The 13,244-nt window shown below is 41.8% G+C and overlaps 1 pseudogene; it reads right to left on the minus strand.

The window, feature by feature from the left end:
• Positions 1-324: 324 nt before the first annotated feature.
• LOC135533132 (U2 small nuclear ribonucleoprotein A'-like) lies at positions 325-3,446 on the minus strand (annotated as a pseudogene).
• Positions 3,447-13,244: the final 9,798 nt, after the last annotated feature.

Below are 13,244 nucleotides of genomic sequence, written 5' to 3' on the forward strand. Positions count from 1 at the left end.
ACCATCTTACTGTTGATGTCGAATTATGTTTTTACAAATTAAACATTTAAAGCTGAAATGTTTTGTGTCAAGTATTCAATCCCTTTGTTATTGCAAGCCTAAAAATTAGTTCAGGAGTAAAAATGTGTTTAAGTCACATAAGTTGCATGGACTCACTGTGTGCAATAATAAGTGTGATATTTAAAATAACCCACTGATCAATAAAATATACCACACCATTTTAAAGTGAAATAAAAATCTGGAAATGTATTAACAGATGTATGCCTGTATTAGATAAGACCGTATAGACATCAGTTTATTCTGGATCAGTAATCATTGGTTGCATTGTTTTGTAAAAAAATGTTTATTGTATTTTCATTTCTCAAAATAACAAAAATGGCATTACATGCATGCTCAACAAATATAAACTTACAAATCAAGCAAGACTTGAGATCTGCATAAAACGATCATGATCCGTTCACCGGTGAGTCTTCATCCATATCATCGTCCTCAGACTCATCTTCCTCAGACTCTTGTTTTTCACCCTCCTCCCCCTTGTCTACCTCCTTGACATCTACTTCCTCCACCTTTCCCTGTACCTCCTCCACCTTTCCCTGTACCTCCTCCACCACATCCTCTTCCATCTCCTCCACTCCATTTCCTTCCTCTGTCTTCTCCTCCTCTTCCTCTTCCACCTCCACCATTTCCGGGGGGACTGCAACAAGAGAAATAGTCCGGAACCAGTCAAAGAACCATATATACAAACCCCTCTGCCCCATAATGCTGTTTACTTTGTCCATCGATGGCTCATTTAAATCCTCAGACAACGCAGGACATGACAGACACACAGTACATGCCTTGGACATGTCATATGGAGAAGATCTAGTCGCCTGTACACACCTTGTCTGACCTCCCGTCCGGGATCTGACCAGCCTGCAGCATCCCCTTCAACCTCTCCACCTCGGCCAGAGACGAGGCGTTAGCTATTGCATTCTGGGTAGGGCACAGAACAAATGTATTAGTTCATACATACAGAACCATTACATTAGATGGGCATTTCGGTTTTGATGAACAGACTCTTTTTGAAAGAACCATTAGAGTAGATTGCCAGTCCCGTTACATTCATTTGTTTAGCAGACCATAAATTGACCATTAAAATTGTGAACATTACATTAGGTCAATGGAATAGTGGTATAGAAACTGAGCTGTCCACGCCATAGTGTGTCACTGTCTGAAAACAATGACGTTGGTCTAATCCATGTGTTGCAATGAGTTTGAACACACAATCTGTGGAATGAAAGCTAGCCAAAAGGAACAAACTACACAGTGAGTGTACATTTTCTGGCGCTAAATAAAAATGTATAAATAAATGATGAAGTGCCTTGATCGCTTCCACGTCAGCGGGAGACGGTCCCATCTTCTTCTTCTCAGGCTGCTGCACAGCAGCTCAGGGGTGAACCTGAGAACGCACACCAGCAGAGTTAGAGAGAACATGGAGGGGAGGGGTGCTTCTCTAGCCTCTCAACCAGTGTAGTATCTCAGGTGTAGTATCTTTTCTTATTGAGTCAAATAAACTGATACGACAGGAAATGCCATTGAGACGGCACTCCTAAGAAACACTGTTGCATGGGGGGTGTTTACAGTAGTTGGGTCAACACATATTTAGATACTCCAGTTGCTACGCAACACCCCATCTACAAGTGTGATCGGTGGTGCAGATAGTCCAATTCTAGAGTGTTCCGTGATTGTCCGACACCCCCACCAGCCAGTGTCCAGTGATTCTAAGGAGCTGCCGTCCGACAGGGACTTTCATCTTACGTTTTGGTCCGCTTGGCAATATCCTTTGCAAGCTGAGCACCTCGTTTGCCCTTGAACATTTTCTCCGCCTCCTGACGCTCCTATGGTAATACATCACAGTTAAAGTGAGAGCTTTTCCAATCTGACAACGACACCTTCACGAGAAGGATGGACAGAGGTTTGGGAAAAACATACAAATACAGCACTCTCTGTATGGAAGACAGAGCTCTCCTATACATTTCCTTCTATTCTGCAGGCTTCTTTATCATTGCACTGCAAAGATGAAAAACTAGGGCCTTCGTAGGCCAAGTCCAACAGTATGTGATTGTTTGCCCTGACTAAAGGCCTACATCATTACAAAAAACAACGTTGTTTCATACAACCTGACCTGTGTTATAGACGACCACCCTTTGGACCTGGTAATGACAACGCTTTTCTATATTTAGTTTCTGAATGATGGCATGCACTTACCTTTAACTTGACCTTCTGGAAGTCAAGCACGTGAATCTGGGGAATTTTGTTGATGACATAGAGCCTGTAGTGTTTCTTGTTGGTCACTGGATTCCTTAGGAGACTGAGATGTCATAAAATCAGAGATTACGATATAGACTCACAAAACACAGGATTTAGGTGCACAAATATAGCAACTCATCTTGTCCTGCAATTTACAGTGAAATTGATAGCAACCTAATGCATGAATCTGACTTAAGTAGGTGTTGTAGTGGAGGCAAGTATTGATCATGAGATACCTGAGAAGGGTCAATGTCTTCACTGAGGCTAGCGGATCCAAATCACCCTGGAGGTAAAAGCACATTTAAAAACATGCCAACACATTAAAAATAAATTGATGGTTCAACCGCTGTAATTGAACACAGGAGCACACTCATGTCACAAATATTGCTAAATAACAGCACAGGTCATATTTTTCCAATCAACAACATGCATAAGTAAAATGCATATCAGTAAAATCCAATCAGTAATTATTTTAAAAGATCTGATCAGATAAGGCCTTGACCCATTCACTGATGGGATGTATGATAACTCACCAATTCCTGGATGTTGTTGCTTGTGAGGATCAGCTCCCTCATACTCGGCAATGCCTGTTCAAGGTTTTCACCAACACGACTGTGGGGAGCACACAAAACACAGTGATAGCTAGCTAGGAAGCTAACATTTAAACGAATTCTAGCAATCATACACAACACAATTGCTGCGAAAGTTACCATATTCTGTTGTTGTTCATGAGCAACGTTTTGAGCCTCTTGAGCAAAGGGAAGCCGTCCAGTTTTCTGATTTCATTGTCAGAGAAATCGATGGTATCAAACTGGTCAAGTGTGGCCCCAAGGTTTTCAAGTACAGGAATTTTGTAACCTACATGAGAGCAGAGCATACCAGCATAAGGTTAGCCAGATAGTGTTGGTGGTGTAGCTAGCAGTTAGCAATCACTATCCATCAGTTATTACAGTGCGAAGGCCTAGCCAACCAGAGTTAGCTTTTCTAGCTAGCTAGCATGAAATGCGCAGGTTTATTTACCTCGCAGATCAAGCTCTCTGTCGCGCACGGGGTTTGTGTATTGAGCAGCCTGCTCAATTAGCTCTGCCGACAATTTTACCATATCGACGGCTAATTGGGAAAGCAAAAAATGTTAATAAGCGGGTTTCTTGATTTAAAAAAATCCAGTCCTTACAATGCTTTTTCAACACGCTGCCGCCCGGAAGTAAGACTCCTCCCACAATGCAACTCGGTGTAAACTAATAACTGGTCAAATTTCATCGAGCGCGCTCTAGCGCTGAGATCTGATGATGACTGATTATCATTCAAAGACAACTGTCAGGATCTCACGGGGTGACTATGTATTTGTCTAGAAGCTTCCCAGAACCGTATTAACTTGATAAGGGTTTCACCAGACCGAGATAGCTGCACATCTCTATTGCCCCTTCTTCTTCAGTCAGTGAGATCTGGAATCCCTGGGACGTCCATACCCAAAACTTAACCCCTACCCTTACCATTTAAAATGTCATATTTAATGGGGTAGGGATGTCCCAAGGATCCCGGATCTTCTTGTAACTTTCTGGCGGACTTGATGCTTTCCGGCTTATTGCTGCCACCCACAGGTCAGTTGAGGTGTTATCCAACTGGTATTATCAGAGAGGAAGAGGCGAGATGATAATTAAGATTGCACGGTCAAACTACATCTCTTCATTTGGTTGAATTTTAGTAATTTAGCAGATGCTCTTATCCAGAGCAACTTACAGTAATGAGTACCTATATTTTCACATTGCTTCCTACTGGCCCCCCATGGAATCAAACCCACAACCCAGTTGTTGCTAGTGCCATGCTCTACCAACTGAGCCACACACATATCAATAAGTGAGCGCAGTGATCTTTTGGTTTCTCAGTTAAGGCAACTTATTTGAAAGTCACCTAGGCATAACATGTTTCTGAATTACAATTAGATATCCTCTGTTCATATACAATGATAATCCCATTTAGCATGTTATTTACCCACAGGTAGGTTATTAATAGATTTTTCTCAGCTTCACCTCGCCCAAAGGAAGGTAAGCAGGGAAACTCATCCTCATCTTTGCTATAATTGGGACCCGTCTCCATTTCTTCCCTCTCTAATCCTTTGATGGTGTGGTCATACTTTTATGTGTTATAAACAGACTGGTGCCATAGCTCTGCAATTGTGTGCTTATTGTGTTTTAAAGGAGTAGTTAAATAATGGACATGGGTTCTGAGGGGGTATCCAGCAACCTGCTAGGTCAGCATCAAAGTGAAAGAAATGATTTAATCTTGAAGGGTAAGGAAGGGTGGGACCCACATTTAAGGGATTTTGATACTTTTAAAAAAAACTGTGGAGTGAATGAATGAATGTGTGTGGGACACTGATAGTGGAATATGTTGTGATGTGAAGATGAACATTAACATGCACATTGCCATGCTGTCTGTCTCTCTTGTTTGTGATGCTGGGAATAACATCCCCATAACAGTTCAGTTCATCCTAAAAGATGACTCATGCACACAGGATCTACAGTATATGTACATTCAAATAAAACAGGTGTTATAGACTTACCGTGACATCATTGCTGATGAGTGTTGTCAACATTTCTGTTGTCTGGCTTGTCTTGCTGGTTACTGACCAAAAACGCAGCAATACATGTGCAGAGGTAATTGTGCGTGTGGATGTAATCTTTTACAAAGATAATGAACATACTAAACTGTATTAGTTTTACTAAGCTACCTGCCTTTCTTCTCTCTGGGATCTCTCTCTGTCCCACAGGTATGGGACACAGAGAGAGAAAACCCACAGACACTCAGCCCTCTGTGGAATGAGCTTGACGCGTGATTTAGAGGAAAGACCTTTACTCCTCACCCCCAACAGTAATGATGGCATGACTGTGTGAGAGACGTCCTCATTAAAAAACTGCAGTGGATACAGACACTATGAAGCTTTTCAACCAGACTGGAGAGACACAGAATCAGTCTCTTTCTACAGTATCTATTTCTATGCTCATTCCTCTCAGGGTTTGAAATTTTGAAGTGATTCACACCAAAGTTCAAAGGCGCAATACATTTGCCATTTTTGGTTGTAATTTTCCTGAACCAAATATATTCAACTTTTACAAGTTGTGAAATTATTCACTGCCCTTGCCTAGTTTTTACATTTTCGCCTTAAATCAAAATAATACCAAATCTAAGATGTCTTGATTGCATTAGTATTGCTGTGCCACACCAAAATTATTTCAGGTGCAAACATTTCTTTAAGTTGAATGTACAATAACAGTAGTTCACATCAGTCCACAGTAAATGATCCCCGCCTTTGCCAGGTCCCTCAACACATTTAAACATGGGGGAAAACAGCATGTTAATGCAATATATTTATTTTAGCTTTATTTTTACATTTATTGTAGACCAACAGAAAGAAGCATTATCACAAGATTTATCAGAACAGCCGTATTCACTGTTCATTAACCGAAAGGCTTGATAATCCAAATGTGTGCATGCAACAAGGCAAACACCCTGGTCTATGACCCACTTTGTAAGAATTGTGTTCTCTGAGAACCGCCAAAGGTTATTTCTTTCTTGAAGTGAACTTTCACAAAACCTGATGACTTACTGTTCAAGTGAAAACACTAAGGGCTGGTTTCCTGGATAGAGATTATTAAGCCTAGTCCTGGACTAAAAAAGCATGCTCAATGGAGAATCTCCATTTAAATAGCCTTTTAGCCCAGGATTTTACTTAATCTGTGCTGTCTGGGAATGTGATTCAATATTTTGTGAAGTTAGATGTTCTGGTGATGTTTTAGACATTCAAACAAAGTGGACATGGAATCAGTAAAAATCACAAAACCTTCTAGGCTGAAATTGTTACTATCTAAACATTTTGAGTTTGACTTGACTGAATATTCCAATATAGTAAATGTCACAAGTAAAATAAAAATAAAAATGGCATTTGAATTATAAAGCAGATCCCACTGGGCACAGACGTTAGTTAAATTTCTAGTTTATATTTGGTTGAATTGTTAACAACAACAAATGTCACCATGTCATTGGATTTAGGTTAAAAGTAGGGTGATAAAAAGACAAAATGCCCTTACGTTGATCTCTTTTTGCAAATCCAATCAGTTTTCCACGTTGATTCAGACTTCTTCACAGATTCTTTTGGTTGAAATGAAGTGGAAACAACATTTATTCAACCAGCTTTTGCCCAGTGGGATTTTGGTTTTGGATATTACACTTCAGCTAAACCACATGAGTTACAGATAACTAATTACATATTGAGATGTCATTTATGATGTATCAGTATGATCAAAACGTTGTAAAAGATCAATACAACGTATTGGTCACATCGCCCACCCCTACTTGAAAGAGATCAAGTACTCAGGATATGCCTGACTGTCATGGAAGATTATGAACATGGATGGTTGAGATACACTATCAGTCACACTGTCATAGAGATGAATACTTGTGGTGCTTTTAGTTGGAGGTACTTTCATCCCCGGTGTTCCTGTTGTGAAATCTCCAGTCAGAACTCGACATAGGTACATGTACTTCTGGCCTTGGGGATCCGGTTTTGAGTATTTGTCACTGGCAGAGTATTTTGCATTTACAGCAAAGTAGGTGCCGTCTCCATACAATGCAGCTGCAAAAAAATATATACAGTGGGGAGAAGAAGTATTTGATACACTGCCGATTTTGCAGGTTTTCCCTACTTACAAAGCATGTAGAGGTCTGTACTTTTTTATCATAGATAAAATTCAACTGTGAAAGATGGAATCTAAAACAAAAATCCAGAAAATCACATTGTATGATTTTTAAGTAATTAATTTATATTTTATTACATGACATAAGTATTTGATACATCAGAAAGCAGAACTCAATATTTGGTACAGAAACCTTTGTTTGCAATTACAGAGATCATACGTTTCCTGTAGTTCTTGACCAGGTTTGCACACACTGCAGCAGGGATTTTGGCCCACTCCTCCCTACAGACCTTCTCCAGATCCTTCAGGTTTCGGGGCTGTCGCTGGGCAATACGGACTTTCAGCTCCCTCCAAAGATTTTCTATTGGGTTCAGGTCTGGAGACTGGCTAGGCCACTCCAGGACCTTGTGATGCTTCTTACGGAGCCACTCCTTAGTTGCCCTGGTTGTGTGTTTCGGGTCGTTGTCATGCTGGAAGACCCAGCCACACCCCATCTTCAATGCTCTTACTGAGGGAAGGAGGTTGTTGGCTAACATCTCGCAATACATGGCCCCATCCATCCTCCCCTCAATACGGTGCAGTCCTGTCCCCTTTGCAGAAAAACATCCCCAAAGAATGATGTTTCCACACCCGTGCTTCATGGTTGGGATGGTGTTCTTGGTGTTGTACTCATCCTTCTTCTTCTTCCAAACATGGTGAGTGGAGTTTAAACCAAAAGCTCTATTTTTGTCTCATCAGACCACATGACCTTCTCCCATTCCTCCTCTGGATCATTCAGATGGTCATTGGCAAACTTCAGACAGGCCTGGACATGCGCTGGCTTGAGCAGGGGGACTTTGCGTGCGCTGCAGGATTTTAATCCATGACGGCGTAGTGTGTTACTAACGGCGTAGTGTGTTACTACGTCATGGATTAAAATCCTGCATTTTTTTAAGCCTGTCACATCTGTGAATGTGGAATGTGTTTTGTTGGTTGATTGAAAAACAAGAAAAATTTAAATTTAATTTTTTTTGTTGAAAAAATAAATAATCTCCAGCACCATCACCTCCAACATCAACATGTGTAAACATCAACATGTTTAAACAGCAGGTATTTATTGCAGTCAAAAAGATAGAAGAAGATGCATGTTACCAATGACAGAAACACTGCCATATTCTAGTGTGCATCATGTCATTGTAATACTGGAGTGGGCTAAATCATGGTCACACAGAGTGTTTCTTGGTAGTCTTCAAAAAATCTACTTGAAAACAAAGGTATACACCAAACACAAATGGTTAAAGACCTGTACCATGTCAGATATACAGTTGAAATGTATACCATTTTGAGTTTGCATCCCACACTATATACATCACAGACGACTGAGATATAACAAACCCGTTTAACTTTTCTTTTTTCTTATTTTACTATTTTCTACATTGTAGAATAATAGTGAAGACATCAAAACTATGAAATAACACATGGAATCATGTACTAACCAAAAGACTGTTAAACAAATCAAAATATATTTTAGATTTTAGATTCTTCAAAGTAGCCACCCTTTGCCTTGATGACAGCTTTGCACACTTGGCATTCTCTCAACCAGCGTCACCTGTAATGCTTTTCCAACAGTTTTGAAGGAGTTCCCACATATACTGAGCACTTGATTGCTGCTTTTCCTTCACTCTGCAGTCCAACTCATCCCAAACCATCTCAACTGGGTTGAGGTTGAGTGATTGTTGATGCCAGGTCATCTGATGCAGCACTCCATCACTCTCCTACTTGGTCAAATAGCTCTTACACAGTCTGGAGGTGTGTTGGGTCATTATTCTGTTGAAAAACAAATGATAGTCCCACTAAGCGCAAACCAGATGAGATGGCGTATCGCTGCAGAATGCTGTGGTAGCCATGCTGGTTAAGTGTGCCTTGAATTGTAAATAAATCACTGACAGTGTCAGCAGCAAAGCACCATCACCCTCCTCCTCCATGCTTCACGGTGGGAACCACACATGCGGAGATCATCTTTTCATCTACTCTGCGTCTCACAAAGAAGCGTTGGTTGGAACCAGAAAATCTCACATTTGGACTCATCAGACCGGTCTAATGTCCATTGCTTGTGTTTCTTGGCCCAAGCAGTCTTTTCTTCTTATTGGTGTCCTTTAGAAGTGGTTTCTTTGCAGCAATTCGACCATGAATGCCTGATTCACACAGTCTCCTCTGACCAGTTGATGTTGAGATGTGACTGTTTCTTGAACTGCAAAAGGGCTGCAATCTAAGGCTGGTAACTCTAATGAACTTATCCTCTGCAGGAGAGGTAACTCTGGGTCTACCTTTCCTGTGGTGGTCCTCATGGGAGCAGTTTCATCATAGCTCTTGATGGCTTTTGCGACTGCACTTGAAGAAACTTTCAAAGTTCTTTAAATTTTCAGAATGACTTACCTTCAGGTCTTAAAGTAATGATGGACTGTCGTTTATCTTTGCTTATTGGAGCTGTTCTTGCCATAATATTGACTTGGTCGATTACCAAATAGTGCTATATTCTACATACCCCATCTACCTTGTCACAACACAACTGATTGGATCAAACACATTAAAAAAGAAAGAAATTCCACAAATGAACTTTTAACAAGGCACACCTGTTTAATGTAAAGCATTCCAGTTCCTCATGAATCAGGTTGAGAGAATGCCAAGTGTGTGCAAAGCTGTCTTTAAGGCAAAGTGTGGCTACTTTGAAGAATCTAGTATTTTCACTTTTTTGGTTACATAATGATTCCATATATGTGTTAGTTCATGTAGAAAATAGTAAAAACAAAAAACAACCCTGGAATGAGTAGGTGTGTCCAAACTTTTTATTTGCATTTTATTGCTGACATAATATTTATTTGCAAGACATTTTATTGCAAGACATAATAATTATTATATATATATATATAATTATGTCATGCAATAAAATGCAAATATATACTTATGTCTTGCAATAAAATGCAAATATATACTTATGTCATGCAATAAAATGCAAATTAACTACTTAAAAATCATACCATGTGAGTTTCTGGATTTTTGTTTTAGATTCCGTCTCTCACAGTTGAAGTGTACCTATGATTTAAAAAAATTATAGACCTCTACATGCTTTGTAAGTAGGAAAACCTGCAAAATCGGCAGTGTATCAAATACTTGTTCTCCCCACTGTATATATACACTGCTCAAAAAAATAAAAGGAACACTAAAATAACACACCCTAGATCTGAATGAATTAAATATTCTTATTAAATACTTTTTCTTTACATAGTTGAATGTTCTGACAACAAAATCACACAAAATGATCAATGGAAATCAAATTTATCAACCCATGGAGGTCTGGATTTGGAGTAACACTCAAAATTAAAGTGGAAAACCACACTACAGGCTAATCCAACTTTTATGTAATGTCCTTAAAACAAGTCAAAATGAGGCTCAGTAGTGTGTGTGGCCTCCATGTGCCTGTATGACCTCCCTACAAAGCCTGGGCATGCTCCTGATGAGGTTGCGGATGATCTCCTGAGGGATCTCCTCCCAGACCTGGACTAAAGCATCCGCCAACTCCTGGACAGTCTATGGTGCAACGTGGCGTTGGTGGATGGAGCGAGACATGATGTCCCAGATGTGCTCAATTGGATTCAGGTCTGGGGAATGGGCGGGCCAGTCCATAGCATCAATGCCTTCCTCTTGCAGGAACTGCTGACACACTCCAGCCACATGAGGTCTAGCATTGTCTTGCATTAGGAGGAACCCAGGGCCAACCGCACCAGCATATGGTCTCACAAGGCGTCTGAGGATCTCATCTCGGTACCTAATGGCAGTCATGCTCCCTCAGGCGAGAATATTGACTGCTGTGCGGCCCCCCAAAGAAATGCCACCCCACACCATGACTGACCCACCGCCAAACCGGTCATGCTGGAGGATGTTGCAGGCAGCCGAACGTTCTCCACGGCGTCTCCAGACTCTGTCACGTCTGTCACATGTGCTCAGTGTGAACCTGCTTTCATCTGTGAAGAGCATAGGGCGCCAGTGGCGAATTTGCCAATCTTGGTGTTCTCTGGCAAATGCCAAACGTCCTGCACGGTGTTGGGCTGTAAGCACAACCCCCACCTGTGGACGTCGGGCCCTCATACCACCCTCATGGAGTCTGTATCTGACCGTATAGAGCAGACACATGCAGATTTGTGGCCTGCTGGAGATAATTTTGCAGGGCTCTGGCAGTGCTCCTCCTGCTCCTCCTTGCACAAAGGCGGAGGTAGCGGTCCTGCTGCTGGGTTGTTGCCCTCCTACGGCCTCCTCCACGTCTCCTGATGTACCAGCCTGTCTCCTGGTAGCGCCTCCATGCTCTGGACACTACGCTGACAGACACAGCAAACCTTTTTGCCACAGCTCGCATTGATGTGCCGTCCTGGATGAGCTGTACTACCTGAGCCACTTGTGTGGGTTGTAGACTACGTCTCATGCTACCACTAGAGTGAAAGCACCGCCAGCATTCAAAAGTGACCAAGGCATCAGCCAGGAAGCATAGGAAATGAGAAGTGGTCTGTGGTCACCACCTGCAGAACCACTCCTTTATTGGTGGTGTCTTGCTAATTGCCTATAATTTCCACCTGTTGTCTATTCCATTTGCACAACAGCATGTGAAATTTATTGTCAATCAGTGTTGCTTCCTAAGTGGACAGTTTGATTTCACAGAAAGTGTGATTGACTTGGAGTTACATTGTGTTGTTAAAGTGTTCCCTTTATTTTTTGAGCAGTGTATATATATAAAGGACAAACTCTTGAGGCCAAAGAGGGTGCATTTGGTAGTTGACTGCAGGAATGGCAAAGGGTACTTTAGTAAGAACATTGGGGGCATAAAGTAATAAAAAGCAAACATACACTGAGGGTACAAAACATTAAAAACATCAGAAAGTAAGAAAAAGTAGACATAGATGTTTACTGCAGGGTGTGATGAAATCTTTCAACTTTCACTTTATTCCTGACTAGCTTCACTAGAATAAACTGTGGCTGCTGTTCAGAATTCTCTGGAAGCCTCTTCCTGTTGGCAAACAGTCTGAAGCTTGTGAGGGATTCTCTACATTACATTCTACCTTCTGCACAGCCAGCCAGTTTTTTAAATATTTTTTAGCCTGGATAATACTTGCCAGTCTAGCTTCCTTGTCCCATCCACTGCTGCCCCCTGGACGGACACTGTGATCACTTGGCTACATAGCTGATGCCTGCTGGACTGTCCATTAATCACGGTACTCCATTCTGTTTGTTTATGTTTTATCTGTCGGCCGCACTCAGGCTCTGTGTGTAGTTATTCCGATCCTCTCTGCCTAGTCAACGCCATTTTACCTGCTGTTGTTGTGCTAGCTGATTAGCTGTTGTTATCTCACCTACTGTTTTAGCTAGCTCTCCCATTCAACACCTGTGATAACTGTATGCATCGCTGTGTGTCTCTCTCAAATGTCAATATGCCTTGTATACTGCTGTTCAGGTTAGTTATCATTGTTTTAGTTTACAATGGAGCCCCTCGTTCCACTCTTCATACCCCTGATACCTCCTTTGTCCCACCTCCCACACATGCAGTGACCTCACCCATTACAACCAGCATGTCCAGAGATGCAACCTCTCTAACCATCACCCAGTGCCTGGGCTTACCTCCGCTGTACCCACACCCCACCATACCCCTGTCTGCGCATTATGCCCTGAATATATTCTACCATGCCCAGAAATCTGCTCCTTTTATTCTTTGTCCCCAACACTCTAGGCGACCAGTTTTGATAGCATTTAGCCGTACCCTCATACTACTCCTCCTCTGTTCCGCGGGTGATGTGGAGGTAAACCCAGGCCCTGCATGTCCCCAGGCACCCTCATTTGTTGACTTCTGTGATCGAAAAAGCCTTGGTTTCATGCGTGTCAACATCAGAAGCCTCCTCCCTAAGTTTGTTTTACTCACTGCTTTAGCACACTCTGCTAACCCTGATGTCCTTGCCGTGTCTGAATCCTGGCTCAGGAAGGCCACCAAAAATTCTGAGATTTCCATACCCAACTATAACATTTTTCCGTCAAGATAGAACTGCCAAAGGGGAGGAGTTGCAGTCTACTGCAGAGATAGCCTGCAAAGTAATGTCATACTTTCCAGGTCCATACCCAAACAGTTCGAACTACTAATTTTAAAAATTACTCTCTCCAGAAATAAGTCTCTCACTGTTGCCGCCTGCTACCGACCCCCTCAGCTCCCAGCTGTGCCCTGGACACCATTTGTGAATTGATCGC

This window comes from Oncorhynchus masou, unplaced genomic scaffold (genome assembly GCF_036934945.1).
Source record: "Oncorhynchus masou masou isolate Uvic2021 unplaced genomic scaffold, UVic_Omas_1.1 unplaced_scaffold_2239, whole genome shotgun sequence".
In the NCBI taxonomy this organism is placed as follows: domain Eukaryota; kingdom Metazoa; phylum Chordata; class Actinopteri; order Salmoniformes; family Salmonidae; genus Oncorhynchus; species Oncorhynchus masou.